Source organism: Lacerta agilis, chromosome 10 (assembly GCF_009819535.1).
Source record: "Lacerta agilis isolate rLacAgi1 chromosome 10, rLacAgi1.pri, whole genome shotgun sequence".
Classification (NCBI taxonomy): domain Eukaryota; kingdom Metazoa; phylum Chordata; class Lepidosauria; order Squamata; family Lacertidae; genus Lacerta; species Lacerta agilis.
In genome coordinates, this window is record NC_046321.1 from 67,704,560 (window position 1) to 67,714,744 (window position 10,185).

At 43.5% G+C, this 10,185-nt stretch overlaps 1 pseudogene; it reads right to left on the reverse strand.

Moving 5' to 3' along the window:
- Positions 1–409: 409 nt before the first annotated feature.
- On the reverse strand, positions 410–9,667 carry LOC117054584 (annotated as a pseudogene).
- Between the last annotated feature and the right edge of the window lie 518 nt (positions 9,668–10,185).

A 10,185-nucleotide genomic window follows, 5' to 3' on the forward strand; every position in this document is an offset into this window, starting at 1 on the left:
GAAAGGGGGAGCAGAGCAAGACTTTCTTTCTTTCTTTCTTTCTTTCTTTCTTTCTTTCTTTCTTTCTTTCTTTCTTTCTTTCTTTCTTTCTCTCTTTCTTTCTTTCTTTCTTTCTTTCTTTCTTTCTTTCTTTCTTTCTTTCTTTCTTTCTTGCATTTCATGTTACTTTAAATAAATAAAGAATAAGTTACAGCAACTATGAGTTAACCCCACAAGGCTTATCCACTCAGCTTGCTGAGGACTCCTTTAAGAAACAGGGATAACCAACTTCTCCATAGGGACCGTCTGTCTGGGGAAACATGCTTTCACTACTTCCAGATTCCTGGTCAGGGGAACCTAACACAAGCCCCGCCCCCAACAAAAAACCCATCTATTTTTGAAAACCTTCTCCTCTGGAGAGAAAGGGGTGGGGGGCTCAATCCTCTGGTTCTTGTGGAGGGCACTTGGGCCACAGGCTCCTCCTCTCAAGGAGGCACTCAGTCAGCCCATGTTATTGCGGTTGCCGTAGCCCCTGGGGTGAAGTTCCTTCCACTCATCCCACTCCTGGGCTTTTCACAAAGCTTCATTGTCATCCTTCTCCTCCGCTTTCTTCTCTTCTTCCTGCTGTTTTTCCGCAGCTGCTGAGGCTGCTTGTGATATGCCCTGATCAGAAAGGGCTCCTTGCTTTCGATGCTGCTCATACCACCAGTCATCCATTGCCATCGTCGCCAGGCTTGGGTAGCCAGTGCCAAAGACCTTTGCCTGGGCCGCATCCCGGGTCAGGATCAAGGGCTTCAATGGTGTCCCAAGCAGGCATGGGGGCTGCATCACTGTACCCTGCTTCATCAAGGCATCCCGCCAAATGAGGATGGCGGCTTCCTGATCAACGCTCTCAATTTCCTCCAGGCTTGTGCTAATCCACTTCTTGATCTGAAGCAGGTAGAACTCCCGGATCTGCTGCTCCTCCGCCTGGCCACCATCGATGAAGGGCTTCAGGGTGGCCAGCTGGTTCTTGAGCTCCTTCTTCTGCTTATATCTTTCGATCTTTGGCTGCCTGGCAAGGATAGCCGCCTGCTGATCAGACCCCAGAACGGAGTTGAAGGAGCTACCGGAGGACTCACTTTCATCCCTGCTCTCCACACCTCCACCTCCCGTGGGAGTTTGAAGCGCCCAATCCCATAGTCCTTGCAGACCTTCAGGAAGAAGAAGAAGAAGAAGAAGAAGAAGAAGAAGAAGAAGAAGAAGAAGAAGAAGAAGAAGAATATAAATAATATATTTATTTATACCCTGCCCATCTGGCTGGGCCTCCCCAGCCACTCTGGGCGGCTTCCAACACAATATTAAAATACAATAATTCATCAGACATTAAAAGCTTTCCTAAACAGGGCTGCCTTAAGATGTCTTCTAAAAGTCTGGTAGTTGTTGTTCTCGGTAGTGCACACATGCCATTTGAATGGGAGTGCCCATCAACTTTGCCCGGCCCCATCAAATACTTTATATTAAGGCAACGATGTAATTTATCTACATTCTGTAGAGAGGAGCAAATTCTGCCAGCATATTTAAATGACTTATCCACAGCTAAAGCCACTCAATGAGCCAAGAATGGCCTGCTGTTTTGATTCCCTCAGCTCTCCACAAGACTATCCTTCCTGCCTCCATAACAAAGAGGAAAACAACACACATGCCTTGTAATATCCACTTGTTAGCACTTTAACCCTCAAAGGGTTCCCGGGGGAGATGACAGCATCTTCATAGTTGAACAGGAACTGTGTTGGCTTCCCATTTCCAAGCGTGTATTTTAGGATTACATTCATTGGGTCTGCATTTCATTCATACCTTGACCTTTCAGAGTTCTTGGCTTATTCTTCCTGTGACACAGTTGTAGAGTATGAAGAGGCCCAAACTGGGGTGGGCTTAGGCCCATGGTTCTCACTCTGTGTGGTTATACTGACCTAATATCAGTGTTCTAAAGTCTCATACTGAATCATTGCTTTTAGCTGTAGAAGGGGATTGCGTTTACATACCTAGAGATGACATTAAAATAGACCATGATTCACCCACTGATATCAATGGCAGAGATTTAACCACTTATAAAAATAAATAAATAAAATAAATGCAAAGCCAAGGGCACATCATGTTCACCTAACTCCCCACTATCCCACAGCAACATGCAGCGGAAGGGGAGGGTGAATCTGTAAATTTTGTTTTCTCTCATTTCTCGATTTTTCAGTCTCAAATTCTCCACATTTTCACATCAGTTCATCCTTTTAAAAAGAATCTTCAATAAAGTCATCGGCATCTTAGTCAAACGATCTCCTAATGTAAACATTTTGCATTCAATTTTGTGTAATACAATGCATTTTGTATGCATATTTTTATGGAGACCTGAGTTTTGGTCTGCATATCGTTTTGGAAAGTTGGCCTCTAAATATAAACTGAATTGAATTTCTCCCTGATCCCTAAGCAGAACTTATTTACATTCAATATTACAACATGCTACATCTCCTCCTCCTCCTCCCACTCCACATAATTGGCTGCTACTGCTGGGGTGGGTGTGGGTGGAAGAGACACATGGAACATTGTGTTCCTGTTCCCCACAAGGATGTCACAGATTATCTGGAGAAGGTGCATTATTCTATGGAATATTATTGGGTAAAGGAGGAGCTAAATACATAGTGCCAGCTACATGTTTGGTATAATGTCTATTTTGACCAGAAACTGAACTATATATTGCCTCTGCTTCCCTCTGATCTGGTTCTACAGTTTATTCCATGCATTATCTTGAAAATAATATGCCAAATCAACTGCAGGATCAATGCCAAGGCTGCCTTGGCTGGGGACTTTGCAGCAGCTGTGACGAGCATGACACTTTCTCACCACATCTCTGGCCCAACCCTGAGGCAGGACATGCTTGCAACCTGGCCTTTACATACATACACACATACATACATACATACATCCTTTTATTTGTATCTTGCCTTTCCATGCTCAAGGCGGCTTACAACATGAAAAAATTACATAATTAACCACATAACTAGTCAAAAACAAAAAATAAAACATCAAAAAGCACAGAACCAAATAGAACAATTTCCACATAACTCATAAGATCTAAAATAAACAACCAACAACAAATGAATATTTCTTTCAGTTTCCTCATAAAATATCAAACATCCCTTTGCAAAACTGCACTTCATTTGGTGAAACTCCATTTTCACTGGCTGCACAAGGGGTTTAAACAAGCACCCTTGTGATAATCAGTTACTTCTTAAACCACACTTTTATTTTTAGCCTAAATGGATCTGAAACACAGAAGTAATAGTACCTTTGCTCAGAGAGTAGAGAGAAGAAAAACAAACTCCAAGGCTGAAATAATGTTTGGCAGCAGCATCTCTTTAGAATGATGTGTCTTCTAAGGGAGGTGGAGATGGGAGGGAGAAGAAGGAATTAAAAAAACCTGCAACATGCCATTCCAGCAAAGAACACAAATTAACAATTCAGTAAAACAGCATGATTAGCAATGCATAGCAGTAGCATTCATTGCTGAAGATTTCATATTTTGCCTCTAGCCTCCAGACCCTTCCCACCCTTTTGGCCACAGTGTCTGAAGGCTCAGTGACCATAAAGGCAGAATGAGAAACATTGGCTTCACTCAGAAGATCCCAAGATACAGTTTCAAAAGAATTTAGATTTAGCTTCAAGTTACTTCCCCACTCCTGTTACCCCACTTTTTCACATAGCCCCAGAGCATATTGTGATAAGCGGAAAACCTAAAGCCTTTCATTCATTCTAAGTTGTTTACTATATAAAGTACAATGACATCTTACCGGTATGTGAGGGTTCGGTTGCAAGGTTTCCATTCATAAAGGAAAACCAAAGCCTAGTCAGGGGATGGTGCTTGGGTTATTTATGTGCTCTACTACTTTTAAATTAAACATGCCTTATTTTACATATAGTGGAAAATTACTGCAAGATGTACTCTGCTTTTAACACAATATTATGCAACCAATCACTCCCGCATTAATCTAGAGACCAAACTTCAAAGGAACATTATGAGAACGAGACAAGCTCCCAAACGCCACCAAATGTATCAAAACAAGTTTGCAGAAATTCATCTCATTCCAACCTGAAGATAAAAACAGAATGCGGCGATAGATTTTCATTCCTGCTCAGCGCTCATTTCCTCTCCACCCATTCATCTTTGTTTTTCATGGCCTAGCTTTGCTTGTGTTTTGGAAACAGCAGGTCGCCTGGTATTGATATCTTTTGGTGTTCCTAAAAGCTCCTGGCCTTCTTCAGCACTTAATATAAGGCCTTCTAAACAGCACAGTGGCTTCAGAAATAAAAGCTTCTTCACATATCTTTAAAATAAAATTATTATTTTTTTCAAGGCCCAAGGCATTTTCCTGCCTGAATTGGAACTTCAGAACAGAGTCCTGTATTGTCTATATGTCAGGGCCAATCCTGTCACCATTCATAAGTTATCTAGAGATCTAGGCCTGTGACTTGGCTTCTGATCACTTACAACCTGGACAAAATGTGGAACTTGAGTGCAATATTTCCAGAATGAACTCTGGGGGAAGAACTGTAGCTCGGGGTAAAGCATGTGGTTTGCCTATCACATATTCAGTCCCTGTTATGTCCCCATGGGGCTGGGAGACAGCGCTGCCTGAATTCCTGGAGAGATCCAACCCCTCATTGCAGGCAATACCAAGCTATAAGGAGCCATGCTCTGATTCAGTAGACACATCTTTCCATTTATAGGTAGGTAGCTGTGTTGGTCTGCCATAGTCAAAACAAAATAAAAAATAAAATTCCTTCCAGTAGCACCTTAGAGACCAACTAAGTTTGTTCTTGGTATGAGCTTTCGTGTGCATGCACACTTCTTCAAATACATGTTCTCTATTCCTTCCTTTTCTTAAGAGTCCAGCCTTTGTCACTGATGTAGGTTAAGGTTGAGAGATGGTGACTTCCCAAATTCTACCAGCAACTTTTGCGGTTAAGTAGAAAACTTAAGAGGACTTGGAGAAGTGGAAGCAGGTAAAAATGGCATAGCATGTTGGCTTGGTCACTTTTATGAAAAAGCCAACATGCTATGCCATCTTAGCAAATGCACACTTAAGAGTAGGGGACACTTGTAGAAGAAGCTAATCTCTTCTGGAGCAAGGAAGGGGAATTACGGCATCTCTGACCATTGGCCATGCCAGCTGGAGCTTATAGGAGTTGGAGATTAACAACACGTGGAAAGCCACAGCTTCCCCATTCCTAAGATTTTTCAATTTACTCTCTCACGTGTGCTCTTGAATCATGATCATGCGTCTGGGGGGAGGCAGCAGACTGAGGGAGGGAGGGAACTGGGAAGGCAGGGGGGGGGAAGAGAAAACATTGAGGGGACTGTGGCTCAGGAGAACATTATTGGGGAGGGCCACGGGACCCCGGTCCCGCTTGTGCCAGGAGAAGGGGACGACAGAGGATGAGATGGTTGGACAGTGTTCTTGAAGCGACTAGCATGAGTTTGGCCAAACTGCGGGAGGCAGTGAGGGATAGGCGTGCCTGGCATGCTCTGGTCCATGGGGTCACAAAGAGTCGGACTCACACGACTGAACAACAAAATTGTGTGTGGGGACTTCTGTGAGGGAAAACTTGGTAATTAGTCTCAGGCAGAAAATGGTCAAACAAACAAAAAAAGTTTTATTAACAAAACAAAAAAAACCTATGAAACAATGTGGGTCAGGAAATGCTTAGTTACTTTAACTACAAGACGTCTCAGGCCTAAACACAGTGTTAGAGTCACGGCTTCTCTTAACCTCTCTTTACTCAAAATCAGTTATACTTCAATTTCTGTTACTTAGTTGTGGCAGTTAAATATTTTTAACACCATACAGCTTCCTTCACAGATTAATACCCTGGTTCATGAGTGAAGGGCACTTTTCCTCAGTTACCTCTTAACAATCCCACTCCTGATGGTATAACAGACCCAGGGGATCCCCTCCCCCCTTGTGACTGGCTTGGGGGTCTTCTGGACCTAGCAGCACTTTCCCCTCCTGGCTAGACGGAGACCCAGGGAGCCTGAATTCCCACAGGATCTGCCTCTCCGGGCTCATCCACAGCCCTCCCAGAACACTCCTGTCCCAGACCCTCAACATGGTCTCCCTATCTAAGCTGTGAGGCTCTGACCTCTTGTACAGTCCCCTCAGTGTGAATGTTTCACTCAAATCCGAACCAGTTCTCTCCATCTCACTATCTCCCAACTCAAATCAGACCCATCTTCTCAAATCAAGCACTCTCTCTTAACCTGAACCTCAGACCCATCCTGAGGGAATGAGGTCCTCCTTGAGCTAAAAAAAGAGGAACCCACAAAGTCCAAACCAAGTGATTAAAAATAAATTGAATATGGCACTTTGAAAAATGCATATACACACACACTACATTTTTGTATAAAATATATATTTATTCTTCCTACACATTAGTTAGCATAACTATTTACAAAAAGTAGAAACTGGCAAAGAGGAAAGGTTGAAGAGCAAGCTCTGTAAGTGGAAAAACAAGAATTTAATAACAAAGGAAATGAACAGATACTGTGCCTGTCACTAAGGAAAAAACACTGTCTTATTAAACTGAATAAAGCTAGTTCCAGAGATGATTTGCCCCAACAAAGAAAATGATACATGAACCATCATAAAAGATCTCAATAGTCATTACCCGAAGAGTTCACAGTGCCAAATATGCTTTAGGATGTCCATTTGAACCCTTTCAAAATTTTGTTCACTCATCCATCAAGTTCACAATTAGGTGGGACACAGAAGTCAAATTCAGGAGGCTTGTGGGTGTTTCCACAGGATCAAACAAGGTTCTTTCAATACAGTACTCTGTACCTCTGGAAAGCAACTCACTTTGCAAGATGGACACTACGAGAACGTACTGGGTCATGGGGAAGCCAAGAGGTCAATAATTTTCTTTAAAAGCTCTGCTGCCAAATCTTATTGCTTCAGATCATCCATTCATACCCTTTAAAAAAATTATTGCTTATCAAAGGGGGTGGGGCAAATAATATATTCAAGGAGCTGGAGGTTGCTTTGAGATGTTTACAGGTGAAACTCAAAAAATTAGAATATCATGGAAAAGTCCATTTATGTAAGCAATTGTTTTCATTAGCTACTGGAGTTTAATATATGCGATAGACTCATGACATGCAAAGCGAGATATGTGAAGCCTTTATTTGTTATAATTGTGATGATTATGGCGTACAGCTGATGAAAACCCCAAAGTTGAAATTGTTAATTTGGGCAGGTTTTTTACCTGGTAGACATATGAATAGCAATACAAGAAATATTGTGGATATATTGGAAAGACTGGAAAAGAAGTTAAATACACAAGCTGCTCTGATGTTTATAGACGCTGAGAAGGCCTTTGACAATATTTCTTGGAGTTTTATGAAGAAAAATTTGGAAAAGATGGAGGTCGGTCAAAGATTTTTAAATGGCATAAATGCCATATATAAATAACAAAAAGCAAAAATTATAATAAACAACGTGATATCTGAAGAAATTAGAATTGAAAAAGGAACGAGACAAGGTTGCCCTATCTCCCCCCTACTCTTTATAACGGTCCTGGAGGTCCTTTTGAATATGATCAGAACTGAACAACATATAAAAGGAATAAGGGTGGGAGAGAAAGAATATAAATTGAGAGCCTTTGCCGATGACCTTGTGTTATCCCTAGAAGACCCATAAACAAGTGTGATTAAAGCATTACAGACAATTGAATCATTTGGACAAGTGGCAGGATTTAAGTTAAATAAAGCAAAGACCAAAGTTTTAACAAAAAAATTAACACCCGTGCAGGTACAGAAATTACAAGATCAAACTGGTCTTAATTTTGTTAATAAGGTGAAATATCTGGGAGTTAATTTGACTTCTAAGAATCTGAACCTGTTCAAGGATAATTATGAGAAATTGTGGAATGAGATAAAAAGAGACCTGGATATATGGACAAGACTGAAATTGTCTTTGATGGGCAGAATAGCAGTTATAAAGATGAATGTGCTACCAAAGATGCTGTTTTTATTCCAAGTGCTTCCGATTACTGATAAGGTGGACTGCTTTAGAAAGTGGCAAAAGGACTTATCTAAATTTATCTGGCAGGGGAAGAAACCTAGAATAAAATGTAAGATTCTAACTGACTCTAAGGAAAGAGGTGGATTCTCACTGTCAGATCTTAGAATATATTTTGAAGCTGCAGCCTTTTGCTGGTTGAAGGATTGGTTCATGTTAGAAAATACGGATGTGCTGGACTTGGAAGGACATGATAATGTATTTGGCTATCATGCGTATCTTTGGTACGATAAAGTCAAGGCCCACAAAGCTTTTAAAAATCACATTATTAGGAATGCCTTGTATCAGGTTTGGATTCGGAATAAAGATTTGCTGGAGAGAAAGACCCCCAGGTGGCTATCGCCAGTTGAAGCTAAGGCCTATAAGAGACCTAATATGCCTGCAAAGTGGCCAAAATATGTTGATATATTAGAACAAGAAGGTCAGAACTTTAAATTGAAAAGCTATGAACAATTGAAAGAGAAATTATCTGACTGGTTGCAGTACTGTCAGATAAATGAAGTTTTTAAGTTGGATAAGAAACAAGGCTTTCAGTCAGAGAAATCCAAGTTGGAAATGGAACTAATAGAAGCTAGCACAAAAAAATCTTTCCAGAATGTATAATTTGTTGCTAGAGTGGCATACGAAAGATGAAATGGTTAAATCAGTGATGATTGATTGGGCTAAAGATGTTGGGCATAATATAATGTTGGAGGATTCGGAGAGACTGTGGAGGGAAGGTACTAAGTTTACTGCATGCAATGTTTTAAGGGAAAACATCATGAAAATGATTTATAGATGGTATCTAACGCCAGTTAAGTTAGCTAAGATGTATCACGGTTTGTGTAATAAATGCTGGAAGTGTAAGCAAATAGAAGGTACCTTCTTTCATATGTGGTGGACGTGCCCAAAGGTAAAGGACTTCTGGGAGATTTATAATGAGCTAAAAAAGGTGTTGAAAAACACATTTACTAAGAAACCAGAGGCCTTTCTGCTGGGCATGACCAACTATGAAATTCCCAATAAAGATAGAACATTTTTTATGTATCCAACTACAGCTGCTAGGATTTTGATAGCTAAAAACTGGAAAACTGAAGAACTACCAACAGTGGAAGACTGGCAGATGAAGTTGATTGAATACATGGAACTCGCAGAATATATATATAACCCAAGTGTCTCTGCGGCCAGTCCCTGTGTCTCTGGGTTTGAGCTCCTGCGCATGTGCCCCACGGACACAGGGATTGGATGGAGAGACATCGGGCGGGAGCAGCGGCGGCAGTTGAAGTGGGGCGGTTGAATCAGAACGCCGGCGCTCCAGAGGACGAGGGGAGGCTGAGAAAGGAGGCCACGCTGCCACTCCCGCCGCTACAACGAGAGCCCCGAGGCCTAGCGGCCCGCCCCGCAGCTTCTTCGTGTTTCCGAGACGGGGAGGGAAGCCCGGCCGCCCCGCTCGGCTCCGCCGCTTCTCCGTCCCTGTAGGAGCCCCAGAAGCTCTGTACCTGCCCCAGGAGGCCTTTCCCGCTGCCACGGGCCTGCCCAGGATCCTCCGCCATCTCCTGGCCCGGCGCATTGGCCGGACAATCCCCCGGCTTTGCCATCTTTACCCCGAGGAGGCCGTGGGCGAGAAGCCGCGAGAGAATTAGGCTAGCAGGCTGCTCCCCTTAGAGCACTTCGGCAGCCGCTGCCTGGTAACCTCAACACCGTGGCTTCTCCGTGTTTCCGAGACGGGGAAGGGGAGGGAGGGAAGCCCGGCCGCCGCGCTCGGCTCTGCCGCCTCTCCGTCCCTGGTGAGGCTAAGCCCTTGGCGGGGAGGGCCTGTGCCGGCCATAGAGCGCCTCCCCTCCTCGGGCGCCTCTATCTCCCACTCTCTGGGCTCCCGGGGTGGAGGTGGGCAAGGCGTGCGTGCAGGGGGTGGCTAGCTCTGGGTTTGTCCACCCCCCGACCTCCCGCTAAAGCAGGCTTTGGCAGGGGGCGGGGCAGGCAAGCAGCGGCTTCTCCGCTAAAGCGGAGAAACCGCTGCTTGCCTCTCCTCCACCCCCCGACCTCCCGCTAAAGCAGGCTTTGGCAGTGGGGGTAGGGCGCCAGAAGATTGGTCTTGCCTAGGGCGCCAGAAGCC